General features: G+C 48.9%; 1 protein-coding gene across 1 annotated transcript in view; it reads left to right on the forward strand.

The window, feature by feature from the left end:
- The first annotated feature begins 3310 nt into the window (after positions 1 to 3310).
- The window catches only part of LOC141074353 (fucolectin-like), a 48576-nt gene continuing 27644 nt past the window's right edge, over positions 3311 to 24242 (forward strand). Inside the window, exon 1 of the mRNA XM_073561996.1 lies at positions 3311 to 3487. The gene's annotated coding sequence lies outside the window, so the exon portion shown is untranslated. The remainder of the gene's footprint in view (positions 3488 to 24242) is intronic.

A 24242-nucleotide genomic window follows, 5' to 3' on the forward strand; every position in this document is an offset into this window, starting at 1 on the left:
CACTGATGATGGAGCGAGTAATGAGCGGTGACGAGCACAGGGATGATGGAGCGAGTAATGAGCAGTGATGAGCACAGGGATGATGGAGCGAGTAATGACCAGTGAAGAGCACGCTGATGATGGAGCGAGTAATGAGCAGTGAAGAGCACGCTGATGATGGAGCGAGTAATGAGCAGTGACGAGAACGATGATGATGGAGCGAGTAATGAGCAGTGACGAGCACGCTGATGATAGAGGGAGTAATGAGCAGTGACGAGCACGCTGATGATGCAGCGAGTAATGAGCGGTGACGAGCACACTGATGATGGAGCGAGTAATGAGCGATGACGAGCACGATGATGATGGAGCGAGTAATGAGCAGTGACGAGCACGATGGTGATGGAGCGAGTAATGAGCAGCGACGAGCATGCTGATGATGGAGGGAGTAATGAGCAGTGACGAGCACGCTGATGATGCAGCGAGTAATGAACAGTGATGAGCACAGTGATGATGGAGGGAGTAATGAGCAGTGACGAGCACGCTGATGATGGAGGGAGTAATGAGCGGTGACGAGCACGCTGATGATGGAGCGAGTAATGAGAAGTGACAAGCACGATGATGATGGAGCGATTAATGAGCAGTGACGAGCACGCTGATGATGCAGCGAGTAATGAGTGGTGACGAGCACACTGATGATGGAGCGAGTAATGAGCGGTGACGAGCACAGGGATGATGGAGCGAGTAATGAGCAGTGACGAGCACACTGATAATGCAGCAAGTAATGAGCAGTGACGAGCACACTGATGATGAAGGGAGTAATGAGCACTGACGAGCACGCTGATGATGGAACGAGTAATGAACAGTGCCGAGCACAGTGATGATGGAGCGAGTAATGAGCAGTGACGAGTACACTGATGATGGAGCGAGTAATGAGCAGTGAAGTGCACGCTGATGATGGAGCGAGTAATGAGCGGTGACGAGCACAATGATGATGGAGTGAGTAGTGAACAGTGATGAGCACGTTGATGATGGAGTGAGTAATGAGCGGTGACGAGCATGCTGATGATGCAGCGAGTAATGAGCGGTGACGAGCACGCTGATGATGGAGCGAGTAATGACCAGTGAAGAGCACGCTGATGATGGAGCGAGTAATGAACGGTGACGAGCACGCTGATGATGGAGCGAGTAATGAACGGTGACGAGCACAGTGATGATGGAGCAAGTACTGAGCATTGATGAGCACGCTGATGATGGAGCGAGTAATGAGCAGTGACGAGTACGCTGATGATGGAGGGAGTACTGAGCATTGACGAGCACGCTGATGATGGAGCGAGTAATGAGCAGTGACGAGCACAGTGACGATGGAGCGAGTAATGAACAGTGACGAGCACAGTGATGATGGAGCGAGTAATGAGCAGTGACGAGCACGCTGATGATGGAGCGAGTAATGACCAGTGAAGAGCACGCTGATGATGGAGCGAGTAATGAGCGGTGACGAGCACACTGATGATGGAGCGAGTAATGAGCGGTGACGAGCACGCTGATGATGCAGCGAGTAATGAGCGGTGACGAGCACACTGATGATGCAGCGAGTAATGAGCGGTGACGAGCACACTTATGATGGAGCAAGTAATGAGCGGTGACGATCACGCTGATGATGCAGCGAGTAATGAGCGGTGACGAGCACACTGATGATGCAGCGAGTAATGAGCGGTGACGAGCACACTTATGATGCAGCGAGTAATGAGCGGTGACGAGCACACTGATGATGGAGCGAGTAATGAGCGGTGACGAGCACGCTGATGATGCAGCGAGTAATGAGCGGTGACGAGCACACTGATGATGCAGCGAGTAATGAGCGGTGACGAGCACGCTGATGATGCAGCGAGTAATGAGCGGTGACGAGCACACTTATGATGGAGCGAGTAATGAGTGGTGACAAGCACGCTGATGATGGAGTGAGTAATGAGCGGTGACGAGGACGCTGATGATGCAGTGAGTAATGAGCGGTGACGAGCACGATGATGATGGAGGGAGTAATGAGCAGTGACGAGCACGCTGATGATGGAGCGAGTAATTAGCAGTGACGAGCACGCTGATGATGAAGCGAATAATGAGCACTGACGAGCATGCTGATGATGGAGCGAGTAATGAACGGTGACGAGCACAGTAATGATGGAGCAAGTATTGAGCAGTGATGAGCACGCTGATGATGGAGCGAGTAATGAGCAGTGACGAGCACGCTGATGGTGGAGCGAGTAATGAGCAGTGACGAGCACGCTGATGATGCAGCGAGTAATTAGCAGTGACGAGCACGCTGATGATGAAGGGAGTACTGAGCAGTGACGAGCACGCTGATGATGGAGCGAGTAATGAGCAGTGACGAGCACAGTGATGATGGAGCGAGTAATGAGCGGTGACGAGCACAGTGATGATGGAGTGAGTAATGAGCAGTGACGAGCACAGTGATGATGGAGCGAGTAATGAGCGATGACGAGCACGCTGATGATGGAGCGAGTAATGAGCGGTGACGAGCACAGTGATGATGGAGCGAGTAATGAGCGGTGACGAGCACAGTGATGATGGAGCGAGTAATGAGCAGTGACGAGCACAGTGATGATGGAGCGAGTAATGAGCAGTGACGAGCACAGTGATGATGGAGCGAGTAATGAGCAGTGACGAGCACACTGATGATGGAGCGAGTAATGAGCGGTGAAGAGCACAGTGATGATGGAGCGAGTAATGAGCGGTGACGAGCACGCTGTTAATACAGTAAATACATCACAATTTGAGTGATATTTTTAAAATGCTATCAGATGTTAAATTACCTGTAATTACCATCCTGAGCCGTTTAGTCCCAATCATGCGTATACTGACACTTCTCACCCCTCCTATCCCTTTACCTTGTGCTTTTTAACAAACTTTATAGTTGATCCCAATTCTAGATATATTTTACTGTATTTTTGCATTATTCTCTAATAAACTTTGTTATAATTTGTATTTAGTTACTTATTTGTCATCTTCGTAGGATTAAATGTTTGTTCTGAACACATGACAACCTTACTGTAGTTTTTCCTTATTGATTTCTAAGTATAACAAAACACAAAACTTTTCCATTTATAAAAATCCATGGCTCACTGATGGACGGAGGGGGATAGGACCTCCTCGGTGCTTGAAGCTCAGCAGAATTTCGCCTGGCCCATGAATCTGACTTTGAAAGATTACGTTGCCTGATTGTCCTTTATGAATGAAACTAAACTTTTATTTAACTGCTGGATCGTATAGAAGGAAACTGATCTCTGCCATCTGCCATCTGACTCTTGGACAAACATTTAGTTCTTATTAATTGTACAACACCGTAATTTCAAGATTAACAGAAGATAAATGAAATTCACCAGAATCTGGAGCGACGTGAGAACATCAGGTGACAGTACAGTATAAAGCCATGGAGTCATCACCTCCACTTTACTCCAAAAGCTTCAGTCAGACAGAAAAGATCAGACGACAGGTGAGTTCAGAGGATCCTCCATACTTTATTTTATAGATTACTAGCTGAAGAGCCCGGCGCTGCCCGGACATAGTAACTAACTACGGTTAGTTATAACAAATTATAATGATTATATCTATATACATAAAGCTGAGTGTAGAGCGCCGCCCACTCCGCATAGCCACATTCACTATAATATCCAACATCATCCGTCAGCCAGAGCCACCGGACTACTACCCCTAATATCCCACATCATCCCATCAGCCAGAGCCACCGGACTACTACCCCTAATATCCCACATCATCCCGTCAGCCAGAGCCACCGGACTACTAGCCCTAATATCCCACATCATCCCGTCAGCCAGAGCCACCGGACTACTACCACTAATATCCCACATCATCCAGTCAGCCAGAGCCACCGGACTACTACCCCTAATATCCCACATCATCCCATCAGCCAGAGCCACCGGACTACTACCCCTAATATCCCACATCATCCCGTCAGCCAGAGCTACTGGACTACTACCCCTAATATCCCACATCATCCCGTCAGCCAGAGCCACCGGACTACTACCCCTAATATCCCACATCATCCCATCAGCCAGAGCCACCGGACTACTACCCCTAATATCCCACATCATCCCGTCAGCCAGAGCTACTGGACTACTACCCCTAATATCCCACATCATCCCGTCACAGCTGCCGGACTACTACCCCTAATATCCCACATCATCCCGTCAGCCAGAGCCACCGGACTACTACCCCTAATATCCCACATCATCCCATCAGCCAGAGCTACCGGACTACTACCCCTAATATCCCACATCATCCCATCACAGCCGCCAGACTACTACCCCTAATATCCCACATCATCCCGTCAGCCACAGCCACAGCCACCGGAATACTACCCCTAATATCCCACTTCATCCCGTCAGCCAGAGCGAACGGACTACTACCCCTAATATCCCACATCATCCCGTCAGCCAGAGCCACCGGACTACTACCCCTAATATCCCACATCATCCCGTCAGCCAGAGCCACCGGACTACTACCCCTAATATCCCACATCATCCCGTCAGCCAGAACCACCGGACTACTACCCCTAATATCCCACATCATCCCATCAGCCAGAGCCACCGGACTACTACCCCTAATATCCCACATCATCCCGTCAGCCAGAGCCACCGGACTACTACCCCTAATATCCCACATCATCCCGTCAGCCAGAGCCACCGGACTACTACCCCTAATATCCCACATCATCCCGTCAGCCAGAACCACCGGACTACTACCCCTAATATCCCACATCATCCCGTCAGCCAGAGCCACCGGACTACTACCCCTAATATCCCACATCATCCCGTCAGCCAGAGCCACCGGACTACTACCCCTAATATCCCACATCATCCCGTCAGCCAGAACCACCGGACTACTACCCCTAATATCCCACATCATCCCGTCAGCCAGAGCCACCGGACTACTACCCCTAATATCCCACATCATCCCGTCAGCCAGAACCACCGGACTACTACCCCTAATATCCCATATCATCCCGTCAGCCAGAGCCACCGGACTACTACCCCTAATATCCCACATCATCCTGTCAGCCAGAGCCACCTGACTACTACCCCTAATATCCCACATCATCCCATCAACCAGAGCCACCGGACTACTACCCCTAATATCCCACATCATCCCGTCAGCCAGAGCCACCAGACAACTACCCCTAATATCCCACATCATCCCATCAACCAGAGCCACCGGACTACTACCCCTAATATCCCACATCATCCCGTCAGCCAGAGCCACCAGACTACTACCACTAATATCCCACATCATCCCATCAGCCAGAGCCACCGGACTACTACCCCTAATGTCCCACATCATCCCGTCAGCCAGAGCCACCGGACTACTACCCCTAATATCCCACATCATTCCGTCAGCCAGAGTCACAGGACTACTACCACTAATATCCCACATCATCCCGTCAGAGCCACAAGACTACTACCCCTAATATATCGGTATATGGCCAGGGAGGGGGTGATTCATTTCTGTCCTGTGCTCTCTTCTCCTTTCAGGGGGACAGACAATGGCTTGGAGCTTATTTTCCCGGGGATGCTAGATTTCTCCCACCATGGCGGTGTCTGCTGAGGTGTTGTCACCTACATTCACTTTTATACTGTATATAGAGATATGCTTTTGTTATGCTCCACACCCTTCTATCATTGACATTGCTATTCCCCAGCTCACCTACCTCTGTCCTTCTCCCTCATATAGACTTTCAGCCCTACATTTTTATTGAGCCCTGAATTTGAAGAATTGTCTTCCCCTATTGGTCTGCTTCGTGATTGGTTGGTGATACACACATACATACATACATACATACATTCACTTTTATATATATAGATAACATAGGAAAAATGTGCAACCACTAGAGAACATCCAGAATCATATCTGCACCATGTAGTCTACTCCATATTTCATCACCACTGGTAGGAAATTTCATACAAACTTCAGGCTCCTGACTAATTGGATACTGTATAACACTATTAGTTGGGCACTGTATAGCACTATTAGTTGGGCACTGTATAATACTATTAGTTGGACACTGTATAACACTATTAGTTGTACACTGTATAACACTATTAGTTGGGCACTGTATAGCACTATTAGTTGGGCACTGTATAACACTATTAGTTGAGCACTGTATAACACTATTAGTTGTACACTGTATAACACTATTAGTTGGGCACTGTATAACACTATTAGTTGCGCACCGTATAACACTATTAGTTGGGCACTGTATAACACTATTAGTTGGACACAGTATAATACTATTAGTTGTACACTGTATAACACTATTAGTTGGACACTGTATAACACTATTAGATCAGCACTGTATAACACTATTAGTTGGACATTGTATAACACTATTATTTGGGCACTGTATAACACTATTAGTTGAGCACTGTATAACACTATTAGTTGAGCACTGTATAACACTATTAGTTGAGCACTGTATAACACTATTAGTTGGGCACTGTATAATACTATTAGTTGGACACTGTATAACACTATTAGTTGTACACTGTATAACACTATTAGTTGGGCACTGTATAGCACTATTAGTTGGGCACTGTATAACACTATTAGTTGAGCACTGTATAACACTATTAGTTGTACACTGTATAACACTATTAGTTGGGCACTGTATAACACTATTAGTTGCGCACCGTATAACACTATTAGTTGGGCACTGTATAACACTATTAGTTGGACACTGTATAACACTATTAATTGTACATTGTATAACACTATTAGTTGGACACTGTATAACACTATTAGATCAGCACTGTATAACACTATTAGTTGGACATTGTATAACACTATTATTTGGGCACTGTATAACACTATTAGTTGAGCACTGTATAACACTATTAGTTAGGCACTGTATAACACTATTAGTTGAGCACTGTATAACACTATTAGTTAGGCACTGTATAACACTATTAGTTGCGCACCGTATAACACTATTAGTTGAGCACTGTATAACACTCTTAATTGAGCACTGTATAACACTATTAGTTGGACATTGTATAACACTATTAGTTGGACACTGTTTAACACTATTAGTTGGGTACTGTATAACACTATTAGCTGAGCACTGTGTCACGGGGTCCTTCTCTGGTATCACACAATCAACAGAGCAAGCGAAGAGTGAACAATTCCAAGACCTTTATTCAGGCAAAAATACGAAAAGGTCCTTATTCAGTCCACCACAGAAAGGATAAGATAGTCCAGAATAAGAATGCAGTCCAGTATCCGGATAAAATGTCCAGGGAAACGAGATTCCAAAACTCTAGCACCAGAGGATAAAATGGGTCCTTCTCTCTCTGTCCACATCGGAACTGACTTGTCCAGCTGCTGTTCTCCCCACCCCCTTCCTTGTCCAGGGGTAGTCAAACCAGTTGGGGCGGTTTCCAGGCCTCCCAGAGGAGAACAAAGGGCCTTAGGGATTAATGTACTACAGGGGGTCATCAAGAGACAGATACAGTGAGGCTGTAGACTTACAATGTAATAAGAAAAACACTATGAAAATAACTGGAATTGTTAAAAATAGGAATATACAAAAAATAATATCCACATAACATATCACACCATCACAACCTCTCCCCCCCATAATAAGTGAGCACTGTGATATACAATGTCTGTGAGGTACGGGGTTTTGTCTACAAAAATATGATGTTTTCTGTTGTAACTTTCCAGAAAGATTCAGCACTATATGACAATGCAGGCTGCTAGCTCTGCAGCTTCACCCCTCCTCCCTTCACACACACAGAGCAGTGTCACCCCCCCTCCTTTACAGCCTGTGTTCGCACTAGTAATAGGAGACCCCCTGCTGTTACAACCATTTGGCTCCTCTTCTCTCAGCTAAAAGAAAAAGTGCGGGAAAAGGGTCTTTGTCTGAAATCAAGGTTAGAAGTAAACCTTTAAGAGCCTGCCCTGCGAAAACCGTACAAAGTAGAGATATGAAAATCATCTTTTGGTAATCTGAGCGGTCCCAGCTCCGCTACAGTGTCACTTCCGAAGTCTAACATGTCCAGACCCTGAGATATGATTTGCTCCCAAATGGACGGTCATATCGCATAGATGTTTGATGTTTTCTTGATGGGCTCATTACGCTGGGAAACATGATACCACTGATGAGTCCATAGCAGCTTCTCCCATAAAGTTATAGCTAATCTAAGTTTTGTAGCCAAATTATAACTTGGATGAGAGAGGTGGGATTAAACCAGAATGCACCTCTCCGTGATGTCACATCGCAGAGTCTATAAGGCATTCCCTTGGCAAAACCCACAGGGAGAGCAGCCGCAGTCCTTCCTGATAAGAACTCCAGATGAGTGGAGATGTGTGGCTCCGCCTTCTTTCTCCGCCGCATGGTTTTGCCTAAGGAGCCATGAACAACCGTGAGTGTGCTTTCTATGTTTATCCATCTTTTATTTTATATTTGTAACTGTACATAATGTCTCAACTTTATAGCAACTTTTATCTGTAATCACTGTCCTCTTTCGGAAAATAAATGATTTGATATTTATTCTGCCTCCATGCTCTAAGAATTGAACTATACGCCTTTGATAGATAATCGCTACTAATTCAAGGGGTTTGCCACGGACCCTCTTAATTTAACACTGTGAATTAAGTAACCGTGACTGGTGGCAGCGCGTTGTGTACGGCTATTGCGGCTTGCTGGCAGTACAGAAGGGTCTTATCTTGCTGAATGAGGGGCTGCGGCCACAGCATTGATAATTCCCTTACTGCAGAAGCCTAATTGCCGGTTCACAACAGGCAGCCCGTCCGGCGACTAATTATCCTAGGTGCAGTTCCCTGACTGACCTGAGGGTAAGGGGGGTGCCGGAGAGCTGCGAGTTCCCAAAGTGGAACTGAGAAAGTGGGATATACATAAATCCCTGCAGCACTTGGAAGATTGATAGCAGTGGTGGGGCATCCAAATTAAACTCCCCCTGCGGCAAATTGTCAGAGCGAGATTAGCTTGCTGGATATTTTTGGTCACATGGTGCCAGTGGTGGGATAACTAAGATAAGCCCCCACTGTGCCTGTGATAGCCGTGTGCCGGCAGTGTGTCTCGTCCCTCCGTCCGCTGATACACCCGCGTCAGTGGTGGGACTGTGACATAGTGGTGACACAGGGTCCGCTGTCCGTCGCGTTTTGGTGGCAGCGGGACCCCCGTTAGTAGTCCTCCGTAAGTGGCGAACGGCGGTGGGCTGTTCATCACATATTGGTGGCAGAGCGGTGGGATAATCCTAGAGCATTAGTGATTTGGTTTGAGCAATCATTCCTCTCACTAAAAACCTGCATGGTTCCTGCGGGAATCCTGCATCATAGGTTTTGGAGAACAGACTCAGTGGTTACTAGTCCTGAGACATTAGTGTGTACTTGCAAGTATCCCCTCCCGTTTCTTCGTTTTTCTTTTCTATCTTTTATTTGGCAACCATGGCGGCGATGAGAGTGGAGTGGTATCAGCAGCAGAAAAAGGACACCCTTGCTGGGTTATGCACGTACCGAGGCATAGACGCCGCAGGCGGAACCAAAGATCAAATGATCGTGGCTCTAATGCAGCTGGACAACGACCAGAATCCAGCGGGCGCAGACGTTGGCCCAAGTGGCAATGGGGCTGCAGCCTAGGCTCCACTCATGGGCGCTGGCCCCACAATCAATCAGAGCACGCTGGACCCCTACCTGCAAGCGGCCTTGGACGCACTCCCTGCCAAAGACCATGATGGACGTCTGGTGCAGATCCAGCAAGCTCGAGAGAGAGCAGAGCAGCGAGCCGAGCGGGAGGCGGAGAGAGCTGAGCGCCAAGCTGAGGCTCAGAGAGCCCATGAGCTGGAGATGCTCCGACAAGGGGGGCATGCCCCCACAGCCCAAAGCGGTGAGCCCAGCAGCGTCCAGACTCCTAAACCCCGGCCAGAGCATTTTCCCATGATGGAAAAGGATGGGGACTTAGACACGTTTCTGCGAGCCTTTGAGAAAGCCTGCAGACAGTACCGACTGCCCGAAAACCAATGGGCCAGGTACTTGACCCCAGGGCTAAAAGGCAAAGCTCTGGAGGCGTTTGCTTCTCTTCCGCAAGCGCATGATGATGACTATCACACCATAAAGGAGGCGCTGATCGCCAAATATCGGCTGACCCCTGAGGTATGCCGAAAGAAGTTCCGACACCTCAAACGTGGCCCACATGATAGCTACAGTGATGTGGTGCAAGGACCCAGGACCCACTTTGACCAGTGGATCCATGGACTGTCCATTGAATCCTTTGAGCAGCCTCGGGACCTGATGATCAAACACCAGTTCCTGCATCTCTGCCCAGCTGAGGTCCGACCGTTCATCCTGGACCGCGAACCAACGAACGCGGACAAAGCGGCGCAGATCGCCGACAACTACGAGGCCAACCGGAAGCCCGAGATGCGGAGGCCAGTCGCCGCCAGCTGGAAAGGGGGTAAGCCTGCAACCAACCCCAGTGCCCCAGCTAGCCGTCCCTCCGGAGGCCCAGTCCCTGTTGCCAACAGCAGGCCGGCTACTGACAGGCGCCTGTGTCACCACTGCCAGCGGCCTGGTTACTTCTCGTACACCTGTACGGAAAAGCCGAAGAGTCCCCTAGCCAAGGCCCCCGGGCCCAACGCCTCTGTTCTTTTGGTGGGAGGTGTGGTTGGGAGGGCTGACGACAACGTTCAACCTGTCCAGGTGGGGGCCCGTCTTGCTACAGGCCTCAAGGACACCGGGGCTGAACGAACCCTCAACCGTCCTGGACTGGCAGCCCCTGAAGAGTTTGTCAAGGGGAAAACCCTGACTGTCACCGGGATTGGAGGCACCCGTTGTCCCTTGCCAGTTGCCCGGGTTTATCTTGATTGGGGTGCTGGGAGCGGGTTAAGGGAGGTGGGAGTGTCTGAAAATTTGCCCACTGATGTTTTATTGGGGACTGACTTGGGGCGGATGGTTGCATACTACGTCCCTGACACCCTTCCCCAAACTGATAATAAGGGTAACGTTAACCCTGATGATGATGATGGGAAACTGAATGTGTTACCTGCTAATGCCTTGATGAGTAATGATGCAACTAACAACCATTCTTTCCCCAGGTATGATGCTGATGCTGATGTGAATGTACCAAAGCAAACTGATAACCATTCTTTTCCTAGGAAGGATGATGATGATGTTGATGTATCTGTGCCGACTGAACCCGTTAACCCTTTCTTTGAAACGGTAGATGTGTCCACAGGTACCGAGGTGCTCAGCCCTGTCACTCTGCGGAGTGGGACGGCTGAGGAACCCCTGGCAGGAGCAAGCAACGGTGCTCAAGGAAATGGGGAGGTGCATGGGGACAATGAGGAAGGTAATGCCATGCAGCTGACCAGTGCCACTGAGGAAGGTATCTGTCCCATAAGTAGCACTGGTCCTGAAGTGTTGGGGGTGGATGGGGAGGTAGAGCCCAGGGCAGCACCGGCTGGTGGGTCTGTAGAAATCTCCAGGGAGGCAGCATACATAGCAGCTGTCACACGCAGTCAGAGTGCCCAGATCGCAGGTAACGCACTGTCTTCTGGACCCTCTGCTGCTACAGGATAGACTGAACCAGAGGTGAACCCAGAGCCGGTTCCAGAGGGTCCCAGTAAAGAGGGGACCCTGACGTCACTTCTGGCAGCCTCCAGCATGGAGTTCCAGGCTGCTCTGCACTCAGATGCCAGCCTGGAGAAATTGAGAGGTCTCGCCAAGACGCCCACCTCCGAGTCTGATAAGGAGAAGGTGTTCTGGGAACGAGGAAGTTTGTACCGGGAGACAGTACCCAGAAATCCTCAAAAGGAGTGGTTGAGGGAAAGACAGCTGGTCGTCCCCTATCAGTTCAGAACTGAGTTGTTGTGGATTGCCCATGAGATTCCACTCGCTGGACACTTGGGGATCAGCAAAACTAAGGCTCGGCTGTCTCAACACTTCTATTGGCCCAAGATGGGGACAGATGTAACACACTATTGCCGCTCCTGTGCCACCTGTCAAAAAGTGGGTAAGGCGGGGCCTGCTCTTAAGGCTCCCCTTATTCCTTTGCCGGTGATAGAGGAGCCTTTCCAGAGAATCGCGGTGGACATCGTAGGACCGCTGTCCGTCCCCAGCAGCTCCGGAAAGCGATACATCCTCACCGTGGTAGACTACGCTACCCGGTACCCCGAGGCAGTAGCTCTGTCTTCAACCAGGGCAGATAAGGTGGCTGATGCACTGGTGACCATCTTCTCAAGAGTAGGATTTCCCAGGGAGATGCTTACCGATCAAGGGCCCCAATTTATGTCTCGTCTAATGGAGGCTCTCTGTGAGAAAATGCAGGTGACGCACCTGGTATCGAGTCCGTATCACCCACAGACTAATGGTTTGTGTGAACGCTTCAATGGTACCCTCAAACAGATGCTCAGCATGCTGGTTGAGACCCACGGGCGCGACTGGGAGCGGTACCTCCCACACCTGTTGTTCGCTTACAGAGAAGTTCCACAGGCCTCGACCGGGTTCTCCCCCTTCGAGCTCCTGTACGGCAGGCGAGTCCGGGGACCCCTTGGGTTGATAAGAGAATCCTGGGAAGATGAGCCAAACCCCACAGAAGTGTCCATCGTGGATTATGTCATGCGCTTCCGTGACAAGATGCAGACCTTGATGCAGTTGGTGCATGACAACATGACGCAGGCTCAGGCTGACCAGAAGCACTGGTACGACCAGAACGCCCGGGAGCGGACCTACCAGGTGGGTCAAAAGGTGTGGGTGTTGGTCCCCGTACCAATGGATAAGCTTCAAGCAGCCTGGGAAGGCCCATACGTCGTCCGCCAACAGCTCAACCCGGTCACCTACGTGGTCACACTTGACCATACTCGGGGTAGGCGCAAGGCCTTTCACATCAACATGCTGAAGGCGCACTACGAACGTGAAGCTTGCGTCCTACCGGTCTGCAATCTGCCCGAGGATGGGGAGGAAGATCCCCTCCTGGACATGCTGGCCCAAGCCAAGGCTGATGGGTCCATTGAGGACATGGAGATAAGTGGTTCGCTAACTGTGTCCCAGCGGTCGCAGTTGATGGCCACCCTGGAACCCTTCCGGGCCGTGTTCACCAACCACCCTGGGAGGACAGAGTTAGCGGTTCATGAGGTGGACACCGGGAATCACGCCCCATTACGGCGAACACCTTATCGGATCTCTGAAGCGGTGCAACAAACCATGCGCCAAGAGATCGATGAGATGTTAAGGCTGGGGGTGATTCGACGGTCAAAAAGCGCGTGGGCTTCATCTGTAGTCCTCGTGCCTAAAAAGGATCGAACCACCCGGTTCTGCGTGGACTACAGGGGGCTCAACGCCATCACAACCTCTGATGCCCACCCGATGCCGGGCATCGAGGATCTGCTTGAGCGGTTGGCGAAAGCAAAATACATATCCATCATGGATTTGAGTCGGGGATACTGGCAGATTCCCCTGAGCCCTGAGGCGCAGGAGAAATCCGCCTTTATCACCCCCTTTGGACTGTACAAGTCCACGGTCATGCCCTTCGGCATAAAAAATGCCCCTGCCACTTTCCAGCGGATGGTCAACCACCTGCTTCGGGGACTGGAGGAGTATGCGGTGGCGTACTTAGACGATATTGCCATCTTCAGTTCCACCTGGGAGGAACACCTTCAGCACCTACAGGAGGTGCTCAAGCGTCTTCACCAGGCAGGCCTGACCATCAAGCCGGGGAAGTGCCAGATAGGCATGCACAAGGTCCACTACCTGGGGCACCGGGTAGGCGGGGTTTCATGAGTCCGGAGCCAGAAAAGGTGGACGCAATCGTGTCCTGGCCCACCCCCAGGACCAAGAAACAGGTGAAGTCCTTCTTGGGCACTGCAGGGTTCTATAGGCGGTTCGTACAGGACTATAGTGCCCTTGCAAAACCCTTGACTGATCTCACCAAGCAGAGGCTACCCCAAACAGTCAACTGGACAGATGACTGTGAGGCGACTTTCCAAGCTTTGAAAGCAGCCCTGTGCAACTCTCCAGTGTTGAGAGCAGTCGACAGCAGTCGCCCGTTTCTGGTACAGACCGACGCCAGCGAGTTTGGCCTCGGTGCTGTGCTTAGCCAGGTCGACTCGGGGGACCAAGAGCACCCCGTATTGTACCTGAGCCGGAAACTTTTGCCGAGGGAAGTGGCATACTCGACCATCGAGAAGGAGTGTCTGGCCATGGTGTGGGCACTGCAGCGTTTTCAGCCCTACCTGTACGGGCGGGCCTTCACGGTGGTAACCGACCACAACCCTCTGAGCTGGTTGCACACAGTGTCCAGAACCAATGGAAGGTTGCTACGCTGGAGCCTTGCCCTTCAACAGTACGACTTTACTGTAAAACACAGGAAGGGCAGTGAAAACGGCAATGCCGATGGGTTGTCCCGCCGGGGCGAACCCGCTGAGGTGCGCATGGCCGATTACCGAGAGGTAATGCCTCCTTAGCGCCCTCTTAAAGGGGGGAGGTGTGATATACAATGTCTGTGAGGTACGGGGTTTTGTCTACAAAAATATGATGTTTTCTGTTGTAACTTTCCAGAAAGATCCGGCACTATATGACAATGCAGGCTGCTAGCTCTGCAGCTTCACCCCTCCTCCCTTCGCACACACAGAGCAGTGTCAACCCCCCTTCTTTACAGCCTGTGTTCGCACTAGTAATAGGAGACCCCCTGCTGTTACAACCATTTGGCTCCTCTTCTCTCAGCTAAAAGAAAAAGTGCGGGAAAAGGGTCTTTGTCTGAAATCAAGGTTAGAAGTAAACCTTTAAGAGCCTGCCCTGCGAAAACCGTACAAAGTAGAGATATGAAAATCATCTTTTGGCAATCTGAGCGGTCTCAGCTCCGCTACAGTGTCACTTCCGAAGTCTAACATGTCCAGACCCTGAGATATGATTTGCTCCCAAATGGACGGTCATATCGCATAGATGTTTGATGTTTTCTTGATGGGCTCATTACGCTGGGAAACATGATACCACTGATGAGTCCATACCAGCTTCTCCCATAAAGTTATAGCTAATCTAAGTTTTGTAGCCAAATTATAACTTGGATGAGAGAGGTGGGATTAACCCAGAATGCACCTCTCCGTGATGTCACATCGCAGAGTCTATAAGGCATTCCCTTGGCAAAACCAGCAGGGAGAGCAGCTGCAGTCCTTGCTGACAAGAACTCCAGATGAGTGGAGATGTGTGGCTCCGCCTTCTTTCTCCGCTGCATGGTTTTGTCTAAGGAGCCATGAACAACCGTGAGTGTACTTTCTATGTTCTTCCATCTTTTATTTTATATTTGTAACTGCACATAATTAATGTCTCAACTTTATAGCAACTTTTATCTGTAATCACTGTCCTCTTTCCGAAAATAAATGATTTGATATTTATTCTGCCTCCATGCTCTAAGAATAGAACTATACGCCTTTGATAGATAATCGCTACTAATTCAAGGGGTTTGCCACGGACCCTCTTAATTTAACACTGTGAATTAAGTAACCGTGACTGGTGGCAGCGCGTTGTGTACGGCTATTGCGGCTTGCTGGCAGTACAGAAGGGTCTTATCTTGCTGAATGAGGGGCTGCGGCCACAGCATTGATAATTCCCTTACTGCAGAAGCCTAATTGCCGGTTCACAACAGGCAGCCCGTCCGGCGACTAATTATCCTAGGTGCAGTTCCCTGACTGACCTGAGGGTAAGGGGGGCGCCGGAGAGCTTCGAGTTCCCAAAGTGGAACTGAGAGAGTGGGATATACATAAATCCCTGCAGCACTTGGAAGATTGATAGCAGTGGTGGGGCATCCAAATTAAACTCCCCCTGCGGCAAATTGTCAGAGCGAGATTAGCTTGCTGGATATTTTTGGTCACATGGTGCCAGTGGTGGGATAACTAAGATAAGCCCCCACTGTGCCTGTGATAGCCGTGTGTCAGCAGTGTGTCTCCTCCCTCCGTCCGCTGATACACCCGTGTCAGTGGTGGGACTGTGACATAGCGGTGACACAGGGTCCGCTGTCCGTCGCGTTTTGGTGGCAGCGGGACCCCCGTTAGTCGCCGTATCGGACGAGCGGCGGTGGGCCGTTCGTCACAAGCACGCCATGAGGTCTGCACAGACCTCTGGCCTGCTCACTTTAGTCCACATTGCTCAGTTATTTATAGTTCCTTGTACAATGGCAGGGGTAGGTCAGCCTGGGGAGCCTATGGTTCTTGTCGAGACAGTCCATCGGCGTTCTGGTGTTGGCTTCCCCGCTTGTATTGGATGGAGAAGCTGTAGGGTTGTAAGGACAAGCTCCACCGCAGCAATCTTACATTGTCCCCTGATATGCGGTTCAGCCATGTGAGGGGGTTGTGGTCTGTAAGAATTGTAAAGTCTCTGCCATACAAGTAGGGCTGCAATTTTTTTAGCGCCCATGCGATGGCAAGGCACTCCTTTTCAATAGTGGAATAGGCAACTTCCCGATCAAGTAGTTTCCGACTGTCAAAAGCAACAGGATGTTCTTCTCCAGCGGCATTCACTTGGCTAAGTACTGCCCCAATCCCAAAGGTGGATGCATCTGTCTGCAAGAGGAACCTGCGTTTATAATCCGGGGCAGCCAAGACAGGAGCATGCCGTCGTCCATGTCACATTCCTAGGCGTGTTCTTGCGGGTCAGGTCGGTTAGGGGCTTGGCCAAGGTGCTGAAGTTAGAAACAAATTTGCGATAGTAACCAGCAGTTCCTAAAAATGCAAGTACCTGCTTTTTAGTCTGGGGTCTACACCAGTTGCTAATGGCTTCCACCTTGGCAGGCTCAGGCCTTAGTGTCCCACCCCCTACTCTATGCCCGAGGTACTGCACCTCAGCCATCCCTATTTGGCACTTATGAGGACGAATGGTCAGTCCTGCAGTAAGGATACAGTCCAGCACTATGCCCAAGTGTTTAAGATGTTCCTCCCAGGTTGTGCTAAAAATGGCAATGTCGTCTAAGTAAGCACAGGCAAAGTCCTGACATTGTTGTAACAGTCGATCCACCAGTCTCTGGAAAGTAGCGGGGGCAGTTTTCATCCCAAAGGGCATTCCCAGGAACTCATAAAGCCCAAATGGAGTAATGAAGGCCGAGCGCTCCCGAGCGTCCTCCGTTAGGGGTATCTGCCAGTACCCCTTGCTCAAGTCTAACGTGGTCACAAATTGGGCACTGGCCAGACGATCTAATAGATCATCAATCCTGGGCATGGGATAAGCATCACTCTTGGTGGCATCATTTAGTCGTCTGTAATCAACGCAGAATCGTGTTGTACCATCCTTCTTGGGGACCAGGACGACAGGAGAGGCCCAAGAACTGTGAGATGGCTGAATAACTTCCAGTTGTTTCATCTCCTCCAGTTCGTTCTTTGTCATGCCTTGAACAGCCTCTGGAACCCGGTAGGCAGCCTGCTGGATGGGGCGTTGTCCAGGGGTTTCCACATGGTGGCTGGTGAGAGTAGTCTTCCCCGGCTTTGAGGAGAAAGCAGCAGCCCTCGGCCTTATTACAGCGTCAATATCGTCCTTTTGTATATCCGATAAATGGGAGCCCAGGGGCACTTGTTCCAGTGATCCTCCCGCTTGGGCAACCTGGAGGAGATCTGAGAGATACTCATCGTCGGCGATATCACTAGGGGGGTGGCAGACAGCTAGAACAGGCAGAGATCGGTCGTGGTAGTCTTTCAGCATGTTAATGTGGACGGTTTTCTGTCGTCAACCGCTAGAGTCCAGGGCAATAACATAGTGTCATTAATTTTCTTGACAACCTGATAAGGGCCTTCCCACACTGCTTGAAGCTTGTTGGCAGGGGAAGCAGTAATCATGAGCACTTGCTGTCCTTCCATAAATTCCCGGTTCCTGGCATTACGGTCATACCAGGTTTTTTGTCTGGACTGGGCCATTCGCTGATGTTCTTTAGCGAAGGTAGCTAGCTGGGCGAGACAGTCTCTGAGCTCTAGAACATAGGGAACAATCGGCATTCCGGTATCTGAGATGTCTCCCTCCAAATGTTCTTTCAGAAGAGTGAGAGGCCCACAGACCTTCCGGCTAAACAGTAGTTCGAAGGGAGAGAACCCTGTGGACTCTTGGGGAACCTCCCGATAGGCGAAGAGAAGATGTGGCAGGTACTTTTCCCAACGACAACAAAAGCCCTCAGCATATTTTTTAGGGTTCCATTAAAGCGTTCACATAGTCCGTTGGTCTGCGGGTGGTATGGGGTGGTGCAAATGGCTCGAACACCACAGGTATGCCATAGGGACTGGACCAGATCTGACATGAACTGAGTGCCTTGATCCGACAATATTTCACTAGGAAACCCTACCCGGGTAAAGATGGTAACAAGGGCCTCGGCTACCTTTACTGCTGTAATACTGGACAGGGCCACAGCTTCAGGATACCTAGTGGCATAGTCCACCACGGTCAGGATATATTTTTTCCCCGACCTGCTGGGGTGGGCAAGAGGACCTATGATGTCGACGGCTACACGTTGAAATGGTTCCTCAATTATGGGCAGGGATTGCAGGGGTACCTTATGTCGAGCTCCTGGATGCCGCATTCGCTGGCACACATCGCAGCTGCGGCAATAATGGGCTACCGACTGCGAGACGCCCGGCCAGTAAAAACTTTGGGTGAGTCTCTTTTCAGTCCTTTTTCTCCCTTGATGCCCAGCCAAGGGGATGTCATGGGCCAGTTGAGGTAGCTGTGCCCTGTACTTCTGAGGGACAATGAGTTGCCTGGTCATTGCGTCAGGGTTGCCCTGGTCACTGCCCTTTGTTACACGATAATACAGTCCGTTTTCTCGAGTGAAGCCATCCCCATTATTTCCCATGTGCCCAGTTTCTGCCTTTCGCCTAAGGGCTGCTAAGGTAGTGTCACCCTCTATTTCTCTCCTAAACTCCTCTCTGTCCCAAGACTCTCCCAATGTAGTAGCAGTGAAAGTATTGCTTACCGACTCTGATGCTGTTCGTGGTGGTTGCTCCCCGGTGGGGTCCGGATGATGCAGTGCTTGAAGGGCCTGTAGTCGGGTGACTGCTCCCACAAATTGGCACTGTAACTCCCCAATGTCGTTCCCAAGGAGGATATCTGCAGGAAGTCCTCCCATAACTCCAATCCAACACAGTTTTTCTCCACAACCATAATCCAAACGCACAGAAGCTCGCTGTATATATTTGCGGGCACTACCCGCCCGGACAATGGGAATTCCCGGACCCTGGTAAATTGCCTCGGGTCGAACCACACCGGGGTCAGCGATAGTCAAGAATGCCCCCGTGTCTCTAAATCCTGACACTTTGTATCCATCAATAAAGACATCCTGCAGGTGGCGTTGCCGTTGCTCTGAGTAGCTAAAGGACAGAGGCCGGAGTCCGTACACTCCAGGAGGGGTATCTATGGTGCCGTGGTCGGTGGTCCACTCTGGTGGGGGTGGTGGTAGCTCTTCCTCAGGTGTGGTGGAGTGTACAAGATGCACTGGACGAGATGGGGCTGTGTGGGGCTCCCTCCGAATCCTGGAGGGACAGCCAGACTGCAAATGTCCAGGTTGCCCACACCCATAACACCTCCTCTCTGTGATACCCCCAGGTCGTGGTCGGAACTGTTGGGGCCTAGGATTGTGAGGCGTGATTGTCATCGGCTTGCGACTAGGTGGAAGGGCGGATATAATTGGAGGGGGACGGGGTGCGGGAGCAGGCCGTGGTTCATTGTTCAGAAGCCTCCTCCTTTGCAGCCGGATTGTAAGGGCTTCATCGGCCAGGGCTGCAGCTCTATCCACGGTACACGGCGTGTGCTCCCGGACCCATTCCCGTACCTCTGCAGGGCACTTGGCAAGAAAAATTGTTCTATAAGGAACGCCTGTATAACATCTTCCACAGTAAAGGCGTTTTCTGCTTCCAGCCATCTCCGACATGCCTCGGACATCTTATACATCCTAAACGATCCCCCCATGGTGCATGGGAGGTCTCGGAACTTGGCCCTATATGAGTCTGGGGTGATAGCATGGTAATCCAGGATAGTCCGCTTTACAATGTTATAATCCCGGTTCTGCAGTGCATCAATGGTTCGGTAAGCCTCTGCCATGCTTCCGTTCAGGAGACCCACTAACAAACGCATCCAGCTAGAGTGGGGCACCTCCATCACTGCACACTGCTGCTCAAAGTCCTTGAAGAACCCCTCCACATCTCCAGAAGCCTCATCAAATGGCTTAAACTCTGTCCGGGTGATCCGTACAGGCTCCCGGATTGTTGGGGTTACACTCCAGATTGCGTTACTCCCTTTTTCAAGCTCCATTGCTTCCTGTCTCCGCTGTGCCAGGCGGGCAGCCTCCTCCTTGTACTCCTGAGAGACGCCGGGGCCCAGAACCACCATCTCTTCTTCATACCACACCAACCACTGGCTTTTCTGGATGGGGATCCCTGTCTCCAGTGCTCGTCCTTCAGACATCTGGGAGGAGGTGGCCGGGCTAGCGCCCACCAGTAGATCGATTAAGGCCTCTTTAGTCAGTCCCTGGTAGTTCAGGCCCAGGTCTCTGGCTCTCTCCTGTAAACTGCATACAGTCCAATTTCTGTACTCACTCTGTGGGTGGTTCTCCATTGGGTTACGCTCTGTTGATCCCACTGGTGCCACCAGTTGTCACGGGGTCCTTCTCTGGTATCACACAATCAACAGAGCAAGCGAAGAGTGAACAATTCCAAGACCTTTATTCAGGCAAAAATACGAAAAGGTCCATATTCCGTCCACCACACAAAGGATAAGATAGTCCAGAATAAGAATGCAGTCCAGTATCAGGATAAAATGTCCAGGGAACGAGATTCCATAACTCTAGCACCAGAGGATAAAATGGGTCCTTCTCTCTCTGAAGTGCTGTCTGTGTACGATCCTGTCCAGGCTGGAACTGACTTGTCCAGCTGCTGTTCTTCCCCCCACCCCCTTCCTTGTCCAGGGTTAGTGAAACCAGTTGGGGCAGTTTTCAGGCCTCCCAGAGGAGAACAAAGGGCCTTAGGGATTAATGCACTACAGGGGATCATCAAGAGACAGATACAGTGAGGCTGTAGACTTACAATGTAATAAGAAAAACACTATGAAAATAACTGGAATTGTTAAAAATAGGAATATACAAAAAATGACATCCACATAGCATATCACACCATCGCAGCACCCTTCAAATATCAGGGACCTGGAGCAGTTTGCCAAAGGATGGTCTAAAATTCCAGCAGAGCATTGTAAGAAACTCATTGATGGTTACCGGAAGCGGTTGGTCGCAGTTATTTTGGCTAAAGGTTGTGTAACCAAGTATTAGGCTGAGAGTGCCAATACTTTTGTCTGGCCCATTTTTGGAGTTTTGTGTGAAATGATCAATGTTTTGCTGTTTGCTTCATTCTCTTTTGTGTTTTTTCATTTAAGACAAATTAAATGAAGATAATAATACCAAAGAATTTGTGTTTGCAATCATTTTCAGGAAGAAACTGAGTATTATCTGACAAAATTGCAGGGGTGTCAATACTTTTGGCCGCAACTGTATACAATATACAGAGTGCAAGATACTAGTAAAGCATAAATCTTTCCGTATCAATTTACAAGATAATCTGTATTTTTACAATATCATAGGAAGATTATAATCTAAATAACTTTACGTACAATTTTTATACATAACATTTTTTATAAAAATACTGATAGATCGATCCGGTCCTTTAGTCCCAGAGGACCTTGTGCGTTCGCTTTCAGGATCTATTTTGCTTCTTGTTGCAATAAAGCTTTGTCATGATTGCCTCCTTGAGGTGGAAAATTGACCTTTTCAATTCCTGCAAAACTGTCAGTTGAAGGTGACAGTATCTGCAGTGGCCACATTTATAATCTCCTTTTATTGATAAATCTCGTAGCCAATTTTTTTAAGGGGGACGAAGTCTATTATGTACTATTAAATCCCCTATATTATGTGCCCTCTTATATGCAAATTGCGGAACTAATTTACCCTCTGTGTGTGAGGTTGTTTCTGCATCAATGAGACGCCGATGTTTTCTCACTGCTGCATGTATTGCTCTATAGCGAGTAATCGCGATATATCTTTCTCACTTCTCCAACTTAAGGGCCTGTCACACAAAGCGATATCGCTATAACATCACTGGTTTTTGTGACGTTGCAGCGATATTGCTAGCGATATCGCTGTGTGTGATACTTACCTACAACCGGCTCCCCCGCTGGTTATCGCTAATCGCGCGAGAACAGGCTGGACCGTTTCTCGTCGTCAGCTTCCTGCGGCGCTTCCTGCTGTGATGACGAGCGACGCGTGGACGCGGGCGGGAGGATGTCAGGATCGCCTCGTCTGACAGGTAAGTAGCGACCCCCGACCCCTGCGATGTCGCTGGTGAGATCTTCCTGTGTGGCAGCTCACTAGCGACCACTTAGCGATGCACCAGCGATCCTGACCGCGTCATATCTCTGGTCGGGATCGCTGGTGCATCGCTAAGTGTGACAGTACCTTTAGACTATTTAGTGCTGATGTATCACACACATAGAATGACAGAAATATTTACACCCAGGTTGTAATGTAAGAAAATAGGCAAAAAGCCAAGGAGGGGGGTGAATACTTCCACAAGCCAGTGCATGGTTAAATATCAGAAAAAAACAAACTGCTATTTTGATATTGTTTTTGAGAATTGTTTTTACAGCGTACATTGAGTAGTAAAACTGACCAGGTCATATAATACTCCTCCATAAGTCCAATTGCGGAAATATCAGACTTGTCCATTTTTTTTCTATTATTTCAGTGGTGAAAAAATTTTGGAAATGTGTTAAAAAAAAAAATTTGAGTTGTGTCTCCATTTTTGGAGACCTGTAACGTTTCATTAGAAGGAGCGGTGTGAGGGCTTCCTTGTTACGGGGCGAGACAACATTTTTATTGATTTCATTTTTGGACAGATGAGACATTTTTATTGCAGCATTGTGGAGAACCAAAAAAACAGGAATTTTAGCGTTTTTTAATTTTTTTTTCTGTTTATGATATTTACTTATTGGGTCCATTAATTTTATATTTTGAGAGATCATACATTTATAGATATGATGATGCCACATGTGTATTTTTTAACAGCTTTATTTTTTAATTGAGGGGAAAAGAGGGGTGACTCGCAGTTTTAGGTGTTTTTCATTTTATCATATGTTTTAAGACTTTTTACCTTATTTGTAAGTTACATTAGTGGACTTTAACTCATCCCCTTTTTCTACCATTAATAATAAGAAAAAGAAGAAAAATAATAATAATAATTCTTGGCATCACCACATCTGTAAAAGTCGGATTTATCACAATTAAACATGTATAAATCCATACAGTAGATGCCGTAAAGAAAGTAAAAATGGAAGTGCCTGAACTGCAGGTTTTTTATTGCTCCATTTCCCTAAAATACTGCAATGTAAGTGATCACAATGTCATCTGCTCTCCAATATGATATCAATAGAAACATCAGTTCGGCGAGCAGAAAACGAGCCCTCGTATATTGATGAAAAACAAAAAAAAGAAAAATGACTGGTCTCAGCCAAAACCTTTCTGTTAATAAATTTCCAAACAAAACTATATGTTTTTAATCGCTGTAACCATACCGACCTGGAAAATCACTTTTACCACAAAGTAGACATAAAAAAAAGTAAAAACCCTTCCTAAAAAACTGCTAGAATTGTGGTTTTCTCTTCACTTAAGTAAACTAACAATGACAGATTGATGCAGAAGGGAGAGGACCCTGCCCTTGCGGGCTTACATTCTACATTTTATGTTGTCATCCAAAACTACTATTCGTCCTACAAAAAAAATAAGCTCCTCATGAGGCGATGTCCACTGAAAAAAAAAAAGTTATGGCTCATGGAAGAAGAGGAGAAAAAAACCCACAAAAACTAAAAGCTGCATGTTCATAAACGGACAATGGCAGGGCCGGACTGGGACTAAAATTCAGCCCTGGCATCTGAAGTTACACAGGCCACTAGTCACATGGTGACTATATAATATCTTTGTACACTTGTAGGTTACAAGAAGTGAGAGGAGATTAACACGACTATATAACATGTAGTCACAGCTGTGCCCAGGATTTCAGCTCAGTCCTATTTATTGCTTTTAGGTACAGTACTCCTCCCAAATCTCTGTCCCCTTTTGTATGCATGATTACAGAATTCCTGGCAGAACTGCTCTCTATTGGGCAGCCAGACCCCCTGGTCATAGCCGCCCCTATCATACCTCCCAACTTTTG

Source organism: Dendrobates tinctorius, unplaced genomic scaffold (genome assembly GCF_039654945.1).
Source record: "Dendrobates tinctorius isolate UK_male_01 unplaced genomic scaffold, ASM3965494v1 ptg000332l, whole genome shotgun sequence".
NCBI classification, from domain to species: Eukaryota; Metazoa; Chordata; class Amphibia; order Anura; family Dendrobatidae; genus Dendrobates; species Dendrobates tinctorius.